This window comes from Macaca fascicularis, chromosome 4, assembly GCF_037993035.2.
Source record: "Macaca fascicularis isolate 582-1 chromosome 4, T2T-MFA8v1.1".
Taxonomy (NCBI): domain Eukaryota; kingdom Metazoa; phylum Chordata; class Mammalia; order Primates; family Cercopithecidae; genus Macaca; species Macaca fascicularis.
The window spans coordinates 115,471,132-115,488,840 of NC_088378.1; the positions used below are offsets into that span (position 1 = coordinate 115,471,132).

General features: G+C 36.7%; 1 protein-coding gene across 1 annotated transcript in view; it reads left to right on the forward strand.

Moving 5' to 3' along the window:
* The first annotated feature begins 437 nt into the window (after positions 1 to 437).
* Positions 438 to 17,709, forward strand: part of COL21A1 (collagen type XXI alpha 1 chain) — a 200,229-nt gene continuing 182,957 nt past the window's right edge. Inside the window, exon 1 of the mRNA XM_065543895.1 lies at positions 438 to 631. The gene's annotated coding sequence lies outside the window, so the exon portion shown is untranslated. The remainder of the gene's footprint in view (positions 632 to 17,709) is intronic.

Consider the following 17,709-nt stretch of genomic DNA (forward strand, 5'->3'; position numbering starts at 1 on the left):
TGGAGCAGCTATTACTTTTGGTTAAAAGCAAGGAACATCAGTCCGCTGCAAACGGACCTTGATGCCCCAGAGGGGAGTTCTCCTTGGGCGAGGGAGGCAGGCCTCCTTCGATCAGTGCAGGCGATGCTCTGGTTTTCCCCGTGTTTACTTCCTTTGGTGCTTGCCCTTTCAATGAGTTGCCTTTCCTGCTTTCCTGGCAGTCCCTTATTCTGCCTCTCTCCTCGCGCTTCCCTGGTCCTCCTCCACCCTCGTTTTCAATCCTCAATCGTGCATTTTCTGATGCTAGCAGGATTTGAACTGAGTGTTTCCACCAGGGCGACACTAGCAGTTCGCCCTTCAAGATCCAGATCCAAAATCCACCCTCTGGTCCTCGGCCAAGGAAAGGGGGCGGGTAGGGACCGCGAACCTTATCTCCCGGGCTCCGCCTCCAGGGGGCTGAGAGCGAGTTTCTGAGCCTCTGCGCTCTGCACTGGCCGCTGCAGGGAGAACGGACTCCGGGCGGAGGGCTGCCAATCCGTTTCAGCTCAGGTCTTGCTCGGGTTGGGCTTGCCACTGCCTGAAACATACCTGTCCCCCTGGTGCAACGCTCAGCTGGCAGCGACGGCAACCCCGAGCCTGGATACCGCGCCAGGTAAGGAGACACCTCCTACTCCCCTCTCGCTGCCAGAATGACATCTCGGGGGGCCTCAGGGCTGGCCCTCCAGTGGCTGCAATTTGGCATTTTGGGTTTCCCGGGGGTGCCGTCTTCTCCCTGCGCCAAAGCAGTTGGTGAAGCGTCCGGTGAATTCCGCGCCCAGGCTGGAGGCTGAGAAGTCAGGATTTGTCTTGCAAAGTTACTTCATGTTAATGAATCTTGGGAGGTTCTCTGGGTGCAGATTCCTGCCTTGGAGTGTTTGGCCTCTGAGTACGATAACGTGCGTTGATTTACTCCCCTGAGCTCAACCCCACCCTCTGCTTTTAGCTTCTTGGCAGGGTCTCCAGCATCCGTCCACACGTGGCGCTGAGCGCGCAGAGCTGTGGGTCTGGGGCTGTGTTGGGTGGACCAGAGGTTCCTTACGGTTGCTGCATTATGGACTTATTCCGGGACCTTTAAAAAAAATCGATGCTTGAGCAGCAACCCAGACCAATCACTCAGAATCTCTGGGGGTGGGACTTTGAGCATTAACATATTTTAAACTTTTCTCAGGTGATTCCAACGTGCAGTTGACTATAGAAAGCAGCGAACTACGGCAGTGATTCGCTGTGTGGCATCTGGCCAGCAGCCGCAAGCACCTGGTAACTTTGAGAAATACAAACAAAATCTAGGGCTCTAGCTCCGCCCTAGACCCACTGAACTTAAAACCTGAGGTTGGGGCCCAGAAACCTGTGTTTTAATGAGCCCTCCAGGTGACGCTAGTGCTTGCTGAAGTTTGAAAACTGTTGGGTTGGATCTTATTTAATCAGGGAAGACACCTGCAAATTTCCCTCCACCAAGGGAGGAGGCAACAGACCACTTTTCAGAAAAACTGTAGTTATTTATTAGTAGAGTTTTGCCCATATTTTAAAAAAAAGCATACTGGGCACTTTAAAAGATCTTATAAAGGGGAGACTTAACCATCACCGAATAATTTTTAAGCAGTAGAATTTGAATACTTGCTTTAGGAGAGAATAGGAATTTTTCCTTTTCTAAAAGTTGAAATGAAGCCAAGGAAGAAATATACATGAGTCTTCCAGCTGTAATAACAGGAATCTTTGACCCCTGATGAGATGTTCCTGGATCATCACTGTCATCAGTGCAGGTTACAGAACTCATATGCAGTATTTTTTCTTTTCCTAAAGCAGTTGAGGGTTTAAGGGATTCATGCCAATTCTCTTTAGTCAAAGGGAATTCAGTGTTGCAGGCCTCTGGATTATTGAAGTGGACCATTTTTTTTTTCTTTTTATAGATATCTGAGATTTCAAAATTTTGGCTAAAATAGTTCCAGCTGTTTCTAAGCCATTAGTACAAAAATAGAATGACTTTGCAAATGGGCTTAAATGGATTAGAAATCTGACATTGGATAAGAAAATCTGGAATAGGCATGACTCCAATCCCAGCACATGTGTGCTGCAATGAACACAGTGCTAACTCTACCAAGATTTTCTGTACAGAGAACATTTATTTTCCAAACTGCTTTTTTTCTGTGCCAATTTGTGACTGAGGTATATAGACTTGTTAAGGGTTAGGTACTAAGCTTGCATTTAAAGAATTGGGGGAAATTTAGATAGTGCTTAGGAACAGGAACTTTGGTCTGAGGCAGACCTGGGTTCAAGACCTGCTCTTCTGCTTCTCTGTGCTCTTGGATAGTTGCATAGCTTCTCCGAGCCTCACTTTCCTCATCTGTGAAATGTGGGGCATACTAGTACACTTACCTCATAATTCACATTGTTGTCAGAGTTAAATGAAATAATGCTTCCAAAGTGCCTAGCATAGTAAGTTAAGTATTTGTTAGCTTAAAATACAAACTCATGTATACATACCATAAACCACATAATCCTCAAACACCTTAAAATAATATCTGTGTTGATATATGATTAGATTTTGTATTTAAATACCAACTGCACCCTTAGAAGGTGGCTATATGGACATCCTCAGATTATCCTTATAATTTTATTACATACTTTATGGAACTTTCTGGAAAAAAGTTTTAGATTAGCTTCAAATCAATAGCCTAGTTTTTCTTTAGTCACTGCGGTGAAGGATTTCACCTTCTGGTAGCCTTTATAATGTATTAACATTCATATTTAAATAGCCATAAAATCTGGTTCCTCAGAATACTTTTCTTTATAAAAGGAAATCCAAATAATGAGAGAGCATCTAAAAGTGGCATGGTGTAGTCTTCAGGAGAGCTAGTTTAGAAGTACTATCTGGTGTTTCGTAGGTTCTTAACAAGAGAATAAAGGAAACCCTATCCAGTTACATCATGGTTTGTTCAAGAAAATATAAGAGAAAGCAAAATGAGGACGCAGAGCATGGACAAGCCTAAACTGGCAAAAGGGGTAGGTGAGGTAATGAGTCCTTTTCTTTCTTAGCTGCAATAATTTCAAAATGCTTCAAGTCACACACGCGTACAATCAATTCCTTTCACATTATTTGATTGGAACTGATCTCTATTATCCTCTTAGGACCAAGTAGATCTAGTGAAAAATATTTATGGTATTAATGCCAAAAAAGATGCCAAATTATTCCGTACTTTGAGATTAATTTCCATTCTCTTTTATTTTAGTGATAAGTTGAATAGTGTATTACTGAGAATGCCTTTTATGACTCATCTGGCATCTTTAAATGCAAGAGGTTGTAACCTGCCTATTACCAATCTTATATGACTTCTATAAGACTAAACATAAAGCAAGTTCCAGCATCTAAGCATGTAAGTCCTCCAGGAAATCAGATCTTCATTAGAATACTTTAAAAATTATAATTTAATGTTATTAAAATGATTAGAATTAGAATTTAATGTTATTAAACTAAATGTAATTACAATTTATAATAACTAGGGTTTTCTATTTGACTTACTGTGCAAAGAGGAGTAGCTGTGGGGATGAAAAAGGTCAGAGGCACACCTCTTGATGGGAAAAATGGAGATATATGGGAGCAAATTCAGACTCTCAGTAATCAAATGATGTGTTCTGGATAACTTAACTGAAAAGCTAAGAGAGTCTATGATGTTGCAATTCAGAGTGACAGATGTGGCAGCACTGCTTGCAGTGAATGGCCAACTAGGAATGATCAATATCGCAATGCCCCACAGTGACTTTATGATTCTCCTCTCATAGGCGTAGGGTCCAGAGCAGATATGATCATAAAGAAGTTGTGCTTGGTTTACATAACCTGGCTCACTTAGAAATATTTTGATGAGGGTTACCTGGCATTCATTTAGGTTCATTTTCAGGCCCCTCTTTGTTCCATAGTGGATGGTTTTACTATTAAGGTCAATCTTGAAACTGTTATGAGTAAAACCTATCACAGGAAATGGATATGTGTTTTTATTTTGTATTTATTATCGTTGGATTATATTTCTCAGCATGCAATGGTAATTCTTTAGTTTGCTTCATTACTATTCTTGTGAGAAACAAAGTTGAAACGTTTATTTCTGGTAAGTGGTCCAGTCTCATAGGAAGAAAATGAACCATGAGACCAAATTCCTCAACTTTCTGCATAGACTCTTGGTTAAAGACAATGTGCTCTGCAGCCAGACTGCCTTGCCCTGAATCCTGACCTCATTACTGTCTAGTTGTTTGAACTTGGACAAGTTACATAATCACTTTTTGCTTCTGTTTCCTCATTGGTAAAATTGGGGTAGTAGAGCCTACCTCAGTAGGGCTGTTGTGAGGAGTAAATGAGTTAACATATGTAAAGTTCTTAAAACTGCCTGGTTCATAGTAAGTGCTATTATTTTACTTTGGGCCTTAATGAATGCTTTAAGCTGAGCTCTCTCTTCTGTTTTCACCTCTGAAAGTGAGATCCTAAAAGGAAATAGTAATTTGGGTTATTAATGTGGTGTTCATTTTATGATTTTTCTGTTTTATTTAGTGGGATAATTTGTCTCAGAATAAGTGAAGTACTTAAAGTTTCTCAGAAAATAATATATAAAGAACAACATTTTTATAAGGTCCCAATTGATACTGCTATGGCTGGTCAGAGACCACACCTAGGGAATCACTGCTTTAACCCACTGGTTCCCAAACTTGACTGGACATTTGAATCACCTGAGAACAGTTTTTTAGACGTGTTCTGTGTTAGAATGTTTGAAATTTATTGTGAAAAGAGTAATCATGTCATTTATAAAGAGAGTCCCTGGAACTTATCTACACACTATTTCCATAGGATTCTCATGTACTCATAGAATTTTTAGAATGGTTAGGGATGTTAGAATTTGCTTAATATAAATGAGGGAACAGGTTTGGATATGTCACTCTCAGGGCTCATGAAGAGTTAGTGGTGGCACTGGATAACAATTCATATTTTTTGTATTCTACTTAGTACATTTTTCATTCAACTGTCTTGCATTCTGAAAAATCAGATAATGTTGACAAAGAGGTACATAATCCAGCTTACAGAATACCATTGGAATACTGTAGTTATACCTGTTGCACTTATCCCAGTTAAATTTCAGGGACATTTACTTAAAATATTTCTTTAATTAAAGAGCATTGAAAGCAATATGTTTACAATGCTAAGAAAATAAATCTGAAGTTACCGGTTGTGAAAAGGATAATTTTTTCACCTGTGCCACTTCAAATAATTCAATATAATTTTTTCTCCATGTTTTTTCTTGGGCATTTTGGTTTTTACCCATGAAATACTCAGAGAGATCTTTGAAAATTTCGGGAAACATTGACAGTTTTCTGAAGTCCAAGCTTAGTGACCTTCTGGGAATCCTGCCAGATGCTTGTGTTTGATTCAGTGCTTAGTTTTTGTTTGGACTTGTCTTGTTTTCATCTAGGTCAATTTAGCCATGATTACAGTGTTATGCTACCTCTTAACTGTTTGTTTGTATACTCACTGGTGTCAAGAAGAAAAGACTAAGGACCAAGAAAAAAGGTTTTTTTTTTTTTTTTTTTTTTTTTTTTAAATTCAAAGTAAAATGTTCTAGTGAAGTTTGAGCTTTTTAGAAAGTTCTTTTAAAAAGATTCTTTGGAATTTTAGTGTTTTACATTAATTATGTGATGGGTAAATAAAAGCACTCAAAACTTATGTATTATATTTTTATGAGAACCTTTAAATTCATAGGTGATTCAATGGTAACAACTTATTAAAATACTAAATTAATATACTTTAACATTTTTAGACCTTGTTGTATATGTATTTTGCAACTTTATTAGGAAGAGAGAGTTTGGTTCCACTTATAGGGTGTGTCTAGGCACGTGTTTTCCAGCAGTATTCGGAAGATGGAATATTAAAGATAAAACATGGAGGAACATTCCTTGTTAATGTTCAGCCATTCATTACATAGCTATTAAGTGTCTACCAAGTGCTTGGCTATCTTAGGTAAAGGGGATTCAGACAAAAAGTTGCTAAGGTCTGTTTTAGATAGTCTGTTAATAGCCAATCTGCCGTTTCTTTTTTAAAAATGAAAAACTCCCTTTAATTTATTATTAAAAAATAATATTTTGTAAATACCTTGAACAATGTAGAAGGCAAAAATGCTTCTAAATTAAATTTAAAAACCTCAACAAGCATAGCGTGATGTATCACTGGATTTCTTAAACCATTTTTGATTGTCGTTTGACATAATGTTTATTAATCTTTAGAAAGTGTTCAATGTGGTTTGCAGTAATGTCTTGGCAACAAGTGGCGAGATTATCCCAGAGAGAAGCATTGTGGAGAAGGTAAATACCCAGGGTGCTGAGAATCAGGCTGCTCTCCACCGTTTCCCTGTTGATCATCACCTGTTCTCTTTGGCAGTTTACCTTTGGATCATTTTACAGTTCCTTTACTTTTTTCTCCCTGTTCAGGTTCCTTGTTAGCTAGCAACACTGGGCTAAGTTTTGAAATGACATAAAGAGAAATATCAACTGGGGAAGAGGGATGATATGTGTCTTAGTTAGCCCAGGCTGCTAAAATGAAATTCCATATAGCAGGTGGCTTAAACAACAGAAATTTATTTCTCATGTTTCTGGAGGCTAGGGAGTCGAAGATTAAGGTGCTGGTCAATTTGGCTTTTGAAAGGCCTCTATTTCTGGCTTACAGAGAGTGATCTTTTTGTTCTTTTCTCATGATGAAGAGAAGGAAAACAAACTCTCTGTCTATTTATAAGGGCCTACCCATCCTGAGGGCACCACTCTTGTGATCTAATTACCTCCCAAAGGCCTGGTCTTCAAATCTCACCACGTTGGGAGTTGAGGCTTCCACACATGATTTTTGAGAGAGCAGCTTTCGGTTCATAGCAACATGATAATTGTTTTAAGCAGAGTGGTATAGGAATGGGCAGAGTTCCTACTTGGGTGCCTATGGAATGAGGAGGGAGCAGGGTTGAAAGGGGAAAGTAAGATGCAGAGCTCTTAATGGAAGCAGAGGCACATGGAACTTAATTGAAACTCTTGTATTTTTGTAACGACAGCAAATATGTGAGTGTGACGACAGCAAAGATGTGAGTGTGAAGTGTGAATAATAGGTACCTATAATCTAAATTATGTGTCATTTCTATACTACTATTTAGATAATATTAATATTGACGTGTCAAATACTAAATAAAGACCAAGAAGACCCTGGACCGGGAATTGGCTTCTCATCCAGCCTGCCACCAACTTACTGAGATGCTGGAAGCTTAGAAAAGCCTACAGTAAGGAGAGTGCTTGCAAAGTTATCTTTCATTTTGCTATTTGTATGTTTTTCTTAGTTAAAGGAACCATTAGAGGCCATCATGGAACATCTAAAGGGTTGCATCTGAGAGCATCTTTTTATAGAGTTTAAGTCAACATGAAGTCATTGGATCCTTTAAGAAATCGGTCTACTGAGAAACGTAGAGTTTATTTATTCCTAAGATTCCTATTGAGGTACATCTTAGTTCATTTTATGCTGCTGTAACAAAATACTTGAGACTGGGTAATTTATAAAGAACAGAAATTTATTTCCTCACAGTTCTAGAGTCTGGAATCTAAGATCAAGGCACCGGCAGTTGTGTTGTCAGGTGGAAGCTGCTTCCAGGGTGGCGCCTCATGGCTGCACCCTCCAGAGGAGAGAAACACTGCATCCTCACCTGGTGGAAGGCTAAGGGCAAGCCAGCTGAAAGCTGCCTGAAACCTCTTTTATAATAGCTTTTCACAGTTCCCCGTGGCTGGGGAGGCCTGATAATCATGGTGGAAGGCAAATGACACATCTTGCCTGGTGGCAGACAGAGGAAATGAGAGCTAAGTGGAAGGATTTTCCCATTATAATACCATCAGATTCGTTAGGCTTATTCACCACCATGAGGACAGTATCGGGGAAATCATCCCCATGATTCAATGATCTCCCACCAGGTCCCTCTCACAACACATTGGAATTATGGGATCTATAATTCAAGATGAGATTTGGGTGGGACACAGGCAAACCATATCAGGCTTTAATCCCTTCATATTGGAGGAGCCCTTATGGCCTAATCACCTCCTAAAGGCCTCACCCCTTAATACAATTACATTGGCATCATGTAAATTTTGGAGGGGACACATTGAAACCATAGGAACATACTTGAATGTTCACTGAAGATGGATGTTACTGTGAATGGTGAATAATAACAGCTTTTTCTTCCAAACAAATTGTAAATTCTTTTTCATGATGACTAAACAAATTTATCTTTGACTTCTATGTGGAAACTATATAAAAATTTTTTTCATTGGTCTTTCCAACACTTGAAAAAAATTTTAAATTTGAATTATGGCTTTTTGTTGGAAATCATGTTTATATGAGTAATCAAATTATATTTTCGAGCTCTAAATTATATGTTTCCCAAAATGTTAACAGTTGTGTTTGGGTTGTGAGATGATAGACTTTTTTATGCTTTTCTTTTGTTTTCTCATGTGTATTTTTAAATACATGTATTATTTTTATAATGCAAAAATGAATACTTAGATACATGCTTTGTATATGGAAACATTTGGAATTATAATTTCATTCCCATAAAAGTGAGAGATAATGATTGTTAGAATGTGATTAATTCATGTTCCTATAATTCATAAAGTACATATTGTACCAGGTGTACTTTTAAATACCAGACACTAAATAGAGATGGCAACATCTGGGGAGAATGAAATAATTATTTCTAAAAAGTAGAAAATATTATTACTCCTTGTGAATGCCAAAAAAAGTTACATGCTCTAATACATTGAGGCCATATAGAGTAATAGCTAAGATTATGAGTGTTGTATGCTTGTGACTCTGACATTTATCACTTGTGTGACTTTGTGCATGGTGCTTGACCTTTTAAAGCTTAATTTGCTATCTGTCAAGTGGGTATTCAGAGGACCTACTTCATAGTATGGTCAGAAGGGTTAAATAAAACAATGCACATAAACCTTTAGTATAAGGGCTGGCAGATACAAAGCACTCAGATTAGTTCAAATTAGTTATTATCATAAGTAATATTCTCCTAAGCTTTTTCACACTTATATTTGAATTTCTCTGTTTTGGAAAGCTTGTTGCTTCTTGAGGTGAGAATATTCTTCACATAACTGAGGACCTGGAGCAGATGCAAATCCAGATTTTAGCCATTATCCACCTTGTACTTGGGAGAGGGAAGTGAGAATGTGGGAGAAAGGTGTCCGCTGAAGGTGGCAGGGCAGTGGCAGCTCTGACAAAAGCTTTTGAGCTAAAGCTTTGTGGCTGTAGGTGTTGATTCTAGGGTCCATGAGGCTGTCAGCCTTTTCCATAATGGCACAGTTGCAGGCACTGTGGTGGTTGGGTGAGATTAAGGGTATTGTCAGATCTTGCTGGTAACTGCAAGTGGTTTGTGGTGAGCTCCTGGATTTAGCGATTGTGGAGGCTTTTTTTTTTTAGAAGACTGCCCTGAGTTTCAGCATCCACTGCCTCCTCAGCAGGTGCCTTCATGTTTCTGCAGTCCAGATTTGCTGTATCAGTATAGCTATGCATTAATTTATCCATTCAACAAATATTTATTCAGCTTTTTCCAAAGATTTGACGAGGTGCTAGGGATGCAGCCCTAAATATGACATGATTCCTGTCCTCGAGCACTCAGTTTGTTGGTCAGTTTCCCCTTAGATTCTCTGGATGCCATGGTTGGTTGTCATATTACAAGGCTCCCAGCCCTAATCAGTTGCTGCTTATAGTAGAGTACTTTGAGCAGGTTGTTGATTGTTCCATATCCAGTAATGTGAAGGCTTATAATTGGAATATGTTGTCAGATCCATGTTCTCCTCAAAACTGTGGTGAAGTCTGTGTATGTAATGTACATAAATTTTTTCATGGTATTTAGACTAACCATGTAGTCTATTAAGCTAAAAATAAAACAAAAAAACCATAATTGAATTGAATGAACTGAGGCTTTATAGAAGAAAGCCATGGAGGCACTGGGAGAATCAGAATCAATTACTTTTAGGATACATATCTCAGAATACTGGAAAAAATGTGAATATTTGACCTCTAAGTCATTCTAAATTAATTAAATGAATGTCCAGTTGCCTCTGTAGAATAGTTAGAGCCATTTATATATGTGTGTTTCCTTAACTGTGCCTCTAAATGTTTTTAATTTTCAGGTGGAGAGTGTGATTTCACATTGGACATTTTTGGCCAGACTTATGACATTATTAAATGCTAAGGTTGACTAATTTATTAGGTGTACATTTTAAATGATTCTATGCCATTTTAGATATGGTTGCTAAGTTAAATTCCAAATCTCCTTTCTAGTAATCTGTCATATTTTTGAGCCTTTGGCCTAAACAGCCTAAGTGGGATTAGAGAAGCAATTGTATTTTTACATTTTCAAACTTGATTTGAACACTAATGACTTAATTTAAAACCTAAATGTGTTTATGCTTTCTATTTTATCTACTCTTTCGTTTTATCCCTAAGGATTAGCATTTATCATAAAGTTAACTGAGGAAAACATTTTCCTTTTTAAAAATTTCATTGTTTTAGTATTGCCAATGCTTAGACAGGGCAAACCTGTTTTACTTAAGGGAGTGTTCTCAGGTAATCAGGACAGTATAGAGCTGCAGACTTTTCAAGTTGCAATGAAGAAGACATGTAGCCCTGGTTCTTTAGAGTGCAATACTTTGCTACTGTCTATTACTGTAGACTCTAGAGAATTTTAAAATTTGGCTTTTTTTCCTTTCGAATTTTTTCTTTTCCTGGGATTTCTGTATTCTCAGAGCCATCTATTGATAGGTTCTCAAGTAAAAACGGGGAGGAAAAGGCAGATTTTGCTCTCATCAAAAACTGTAAGAATGGATTTCAGTTTTTTTTTTTTTTGACTTTTTTTTTTTTTCCTACCAGTTACCTCTGGAAGTTATAATCCTATTTATATCATAATTTTTATAATTATATTTCTATGTATTAACTAAAACATATATTCCTATTAATGGCTGATTGGTATCGATTATCCCCTCATTGTTTTTAGCTTCACTTTTATGATAAGAAGTCTCTAGACAATCTAAATTTTATTTCTTTTTAGGCATCCTGCCCATTCCCCAAACCCTTAGGTTTTTTTGCTCTATTCTTTGAATTCTAACTTTTCACAAAAATATGAAATAGGTCTTTTTTTTGCCTTTTCAAGCAGCTTGATGTTTGTAACGCTTTTTCAGTTTGAAGATTCAAATGTTAATTTAGCACTGAAATTTTTTCCTTTACCATTTCTCTCCTATATTTCTCCATATGCCTCTTTATAGTTTTTTCTTCTGAATATTCTTTTGAAATGTTTTGTAAAATCTGTGTTCTTTTGCATTGTAATCTGGTAGAAGTCTTCAACTTGATTTTCCATCTAGCTATTTCCATCTTCAACTGTATCCATTATTAAGTTTTTAATTTTCTGAGATGCTAATTGATTCTTTTTCTTTTTATTCACTAATATTCTTACATATATATTTGAATATCTCAATTAGATTTAAATGAGTCATTTTACTGTTATTAACTGTTTCTATGGCTGTTAATGTATTCATAGAGTTCATGGTTTTTCTTCGTGTTGCTGGTTTTTATTGATATTTGTTCACTCTTATTTGTATGCCTGTTTTTGTGTTTGCAATTTTGTATTTAAAACTATCTGGAGCTTGCCCCCAATAATTATAAAGTTGGGCAATGTATTAGTGTCTTATTTATTGGATATGGCTGCTTACTGCTTCTCTTGGATTTTGCTAGTGGGGAAGCTACCTGGGGCCTGTCTTGTCAATCTAGTCTAAGTGCCCAAACTCATAGATTACTGTGGATACAAATAGAAAGAGTTGCACAGTGTTCAAGAGGCCACTCTTCCTCATTTGTGTAAAGTATATCCTTCTCTGAAAGCCACCTACTTCTGTCAGAGCTCTTTTCTTCCTCCTGCTCTGAGAATTCTTTTTCTTCCAGCTCTGAGTATTATTGTTCTTCTAGTCTTCCCAGCAATGTAGGCTATGGAGTTATAGAGGTATCGCATTCAGTGTTAATCTGACAATATTCTAAAGCACCTGTAATTATAGAAAGGAACAAGAGTCATTTTGATATCTGCTTTATTACTTCTACCATGTAGTGAACATTTTGGACCAAGCAATATGTGGCTCTGGGGATCTTGTGTGCAGTTTCTTCTGAAAAGCATTTGGATGATGTAGTAAAATAAGAGCATCTCCTTTTGGATAAAGTCTGACATATTGTAATTCTGAGACTGCACTTGGCAGATGCTTGAGAAATGTCTGGTTTTCAGGATGAACGAAGTCCAGTGCAGCTGTTTCTGCTTTACACCATTGCATCTGAAAGTCCAGAACGTAACCAACTGACTTTGGAGTGCACAATGAGATAGGAGAGTTTCCCACCTCATGAATCTCCTGCTTTGTAGGAAGCAAACTTGATAACAATACTGTCTTGAGTTTATACAACATGACCCCTTTTAGAGATCTATTCTGCAAGAATTTTTCTAAATATTTAATGACAGTATTAATGTTTGTAATTCACTTTGTCACACTAGTCTAACATAGCAGAGTTTAAAATGTCTTTTTAAACATTGCATATTGTTCTTGTTTTCTAAGATGTGAGCCAAAATATTTACTAACTAGAATGTTTTTTAGTTCTCTTGAGTTGCTTTTTCCTAGGATGTTTTCATTGTTTACTCAGTTGAAAGTACAGTATTGTCAGTTTTTAGAACGTCAGATATAGTTTTATTCAAATATAAGAATAAGACACATTCCAGTGCCCAATTATATGTCTTCCCCAACTCTCCACAATTTAAGGTTATGTGTACTAGTTCTCTCTTGCCATCCCACTTAGCAGATAGTTAACATTTGACTGTGGTATTCATTTGCTAACTTTTTTTGTGTGTGTTGAAAACAATGTCAAATAGTTTAAGAAATCTCGTATGTTGGAGTCCTAAACCATATACTGCAAGAATTCAGCTGGATTTTTGTAGTGCTTATTACTCATTTAAAAGAAAGCACATTTTCATGGGATTATTTTTCATCTTGATAGCTTAGCAATCAAAAAACTTATGAAAAGAGAATGATCTGAATGTTACTGTGTATGTCTTTTGGAGCTCTTTAAAAGTAATAGAACTAGGATAGGTATTATAATTTTGATCATAAAATGTTAATTATAGAAAATTCATAACATATTAGTTCTAGTGTATTCAGTTTGAATAATGAAAAGAAATGACTTTTTTGCAGCTTTAGAAAGATGATTATTAACCATGTATTTACTAGTATACATAATCAGTAAAATATTTAAGACAATGGAACTGTAGCCAATTGGAAATGGAAGAGATTCTCAAATTCGCTTATCTTCTCACCCCCTGGTTTTACAGAGGAGTTACTGAAGTCTAGCCAGGCTTGTTTTCTTGCTCAAATCCCTGCAATGTCTTAGTGGCCTTGGTTGGGATACAGAGAGCCTAGTTCCCAGTACTATCCTCTTTTACCCACACGTAGCTGAGTAACGCCAGGAAGGAACTGAATATTGTGACTCATCACTTTTAAAAAAGTTGCTGTTACCAAACTGAATGTAATGCTTCCTTTATTAACAAATGCAGGATGTTTATCATTTTTCCATACCAGAGCTTCCTTTTATATGGCAAGAAATTGCACACTAAGTTATTTTTGAGGATAATCTTTTTATTTTCCATTCTTTTAAATATAGTCGTGTTTTATTTGGGTCTGCTGAATGTCAGGATGGTATTAATTCACATTGATTGTTACTTCCTCAGGAAACCTCTTCTGGCATCCTTAGTAAGTGGCATTAGAGTCATCTGGGAGGTAAAAGAAGATTGTACCATGTGAGATGTGTTTTATTCTTGGCTGGTCAGCAAGCATTTTTCCTGTAGAAACAAAAGATTGGCTTTTGAACTGGTGGTGCTATGAAGGGAAGGTAGGAAAAAGCATGGCAGTTTATTTGAGGGAAGGGTAGAAAACATTGATTGGAGCTCATATATTTAAGTAAGCAATTATAAACCTTTCACATGGGTGATAGAAACTAAGAGTTAAGATGAATTTATTTTGGAAATGAAAACTTTGAAACAAAATTGATAAATGCCGTGTTTCCCATAAACATATACAGCTAGTGTATTTCAAATTTGTGTTTTCTCAGTTGAAAATAAGAAATAAAAGATTTAAAATTGTGCATATTAAGCATGTGATAAGGAGTTAGATACTTATACAAAAGGTATTTTGCAATTGATTATGGTTTTGAGTTGTGCTTTCTTCCCTTAAACATCAAAAAATAAGTAAGCCTGATAAAAATCATCACCTTATAAAACATGACAATACTTTATGTTAATAGCAATACAAACTAAAAAAAATTATATTACAATTCATCCTGGTCAAGGATACCATTTGAATTAATATAAAAAGTATATCTATTCCTTAAAAAAATAAAATGAGGCTATACAGAAATAAGAAAAACTTTGGAAACTTGACTTTTTTATTTTAGGGTAAATAAAATGTAATTATACTCTTAGCACTTAAAGGATGCTAAAAATTGAGTTTGCTTTATGATATTTCTCAACTGATTTATCATTGAGAGACCATACTGTTAAAGAAAGAGTAAAACTTTGACTGAGTTCTTTGAGATTGATACAAGATTTCCCCAGCCTTTCAGAGTCACAGGGCACTGGACTAGAAAAACCTAGTATGCAAATTGTTGTGTTTCCATATATGTGGCTTAGTTGGGACTCCCATAGGAAAATGACTTTCAATTTTTTTTATAGGACCCACAGAAAGAAATACATTTTACACTGTGACACATCTGTATTTATTTGAAATATGTGTATCAAATATATTATAATATTTACCTTTTGTACATGCAGTGTGCTCTGACATTTTCTTTTCCCTTCCATTCTATTCAACACTATTGATCATAGACCACTGAGTTGATTTCAAGATCAACCAACAGATCATTATTTGCCTTTTAAAAAGCACTACCATAAAAATCCCTTCAGTTTTTTGTCGCTGCTGGTGGTGGTGGTGTTGGAGGGGATGAATTTGTAGTTATAGGAGATCCTTATTAGTTCTGTTTGTCAAATAAATTTCAGGTACACAGTCAGATTATATTTTCTGGCCTCATGATACTCATGGCCAATGAGTTGAGTGAAAGTTAACATATATTTCTGCACTGGAACATTTCATTTTCAGTGTGAGAACCTCCAGAGGCATTCAGGAGTTAAAACGGGTCAGGTCCTATGACTATTTGATTGGAGTGGACAGGAGAAAGAGAATGACCCCAGCCTCTGGCTTGAACATCTTGTAGATGGTGATGTCTTTCCCTGAAAAAATTCAAGAAAAAGAAAACCAAATTTTCTTGCTAGAGGGTAGAGTGGCCTTTACCCTTGCCTTGGAAAATGACCATACTCCTCAGACTCAATCCTAAAATAAGGAATGTGGAGCAGAGCCACTAGACAGCTCACAGTGGACATAGAGTATAGGCAAAAAATAAATGTTTGTTATTATAAGGCACAACAATTTTTGGATATATTTGTTACTCAGCATAATCCAACCTTTTATGGTTAGTGTAGGATAATTCAATTATGTGTTTTGCTGGTAGAGCAATCTCCTTTTGAGATATTAGCTTTATCTAAAACACATGTAAGTTTAAAAATATGTTTATTATTTCTGATTTTAAAATAATGCATATTCTGTTGTTGTTTTTGAGACAGGGTCTCTCTCTATTGCCCAGGCTAGAGTGCCACAGTACAATTCAAACTCCTGGGCTCAATGGTTCTGTCGCCTCAGGCTCCTGAGTATCCAGGACTACAGGCATGAGCCACCATGCTCAGCTAATTAATTTTTTTTTTTGTAGAGACAGTGTTTCTCTGTATTGCCCAGGCTGGGCTCGAACTCCCGACCTCAAGCAATTCTCTTGCCTCTCAGCCTTCTAAAGTGCTGAGATTCCAGGTATGAGCCACCATACCCAGCCAAAATAATGCATATTTTTTATAGAAAAGTTGGAAAACATCAAAAAATAAAAATTACATATCCATAATGCTATTATCTGAAAATAATAATTTTTGACATTTCTATGAAAGATATAATATCACGTAATTAGCTTACTATATAGTTTTGCATTTTTTGCATTTTTTTCTTTGATTGATATTTTTTAAATTGTCATTAAGCATTCTTGGAACATTTGAATTTTATGCCTCTGTAGTACTCCATCATATGGATGAACCAGCAATTACTTATTCTTATATTTTAGTCATTTGTTTTATTCCATACAAGGAGTTTTAATGGACTAAAAATCTCAGCCCTTGATACTCAAAAGCAAACAGTAAGCCAGACCAGGATCCATGTCCACTCACTCTGCTTAGCATCAGTTGCGTCTCCCCATTACTCAAATCCTGGCACACAGTGGGTCCATATATTCGCCTGTCAAGTAAGCGTTTTCATCTGTCCATACTTTTTTAGAAAATTAAGCGTAAATTTCATGTATGAACCATTTCATGTCCATACATGAAATTTACGCTTAATTTTCTAAAAGCTAAGATGCTTTATATTTCTTCTACTCTACCTTCTAGCAAGAAAATTTGGTTTTCTTTTTCCTGAATTTTTTCAGGGAAAGACATCACCATCTACAAGATGTTCAAGCCAGAGGCTGTGGTCCTTCTCTTTCTCCTGTCCACTCCAATCAAATAGTCATAGGACCTGGCCCGTTTTAACTCCTGAATGCCTCTCAAATTAATTTCTGCCCTCACCATCCTTCAGGCCCTTACTGCCTCTCATTTGACTGCTGCCATGAACTTTCCATCTTCCTGTACACCATTCTCCCTATTGCTGCCATTGTGAGCTTTCTAAAATGTGAACCAGAATATGTTTCTGCTAAAACTCCCTCCTATAGTAAACTTCAAAGACAAAGTCCACTCCTCTTCACTGAATGCAAAAGGCCGTGTTCATGCTGTTTCCTGAGTACCTGTCCCATCATTCATTTCCTTCACTCCTCACCCCATTCCCACTCTCCATGAGCAGTTCACTCCATAAATACCTTTTCAATGAGCACATCTTGTTCTTTAGTGTTTTTAAGCATTTTCAGGTACTATCTTCCTGTCTTTTTAAGGTCATCTAGCAAATTCCTGGTTTGCCTTTAATTCACAGATCAACTTTACTTCCTCTCAGAGAATTTACCCATTTCCTCTCAGCCAGCCAGGAAGTAGGTATTCACTCCACCAAGCTCCCAATACCTTGTACGTACCTCCATTAACATCTCTATTATTGTACTGTAGTTACATATTTGATATCTTTCACAATAAAACCCTATACTTGCTGAGGCCATCACTAGACTTTCTCATCTGTGTATCTTCAGTGCTTAGCACATTGCGCGGATAATAGTAGATGACTATACATATTGTTGAATGATAGATAAACAGACAAATAATAGTGGGAAAATATTTGTGTATTAAATTTTATCTCATGATGATTCTTTCTCTTTCTTTTACAATCTAAACAACCAAGCTTCATGTATTTTTCATATCAGAACCAACTGTCAAGGCAGGATCTGAAGTTCATCTACTCTGAAGTGTAATAACTGATAAAAGTTTATGTCTCCCAGGGGAGTTTTTATTTAACAAGGATGGAATGCTTAATCTAAAGAAAGGAACC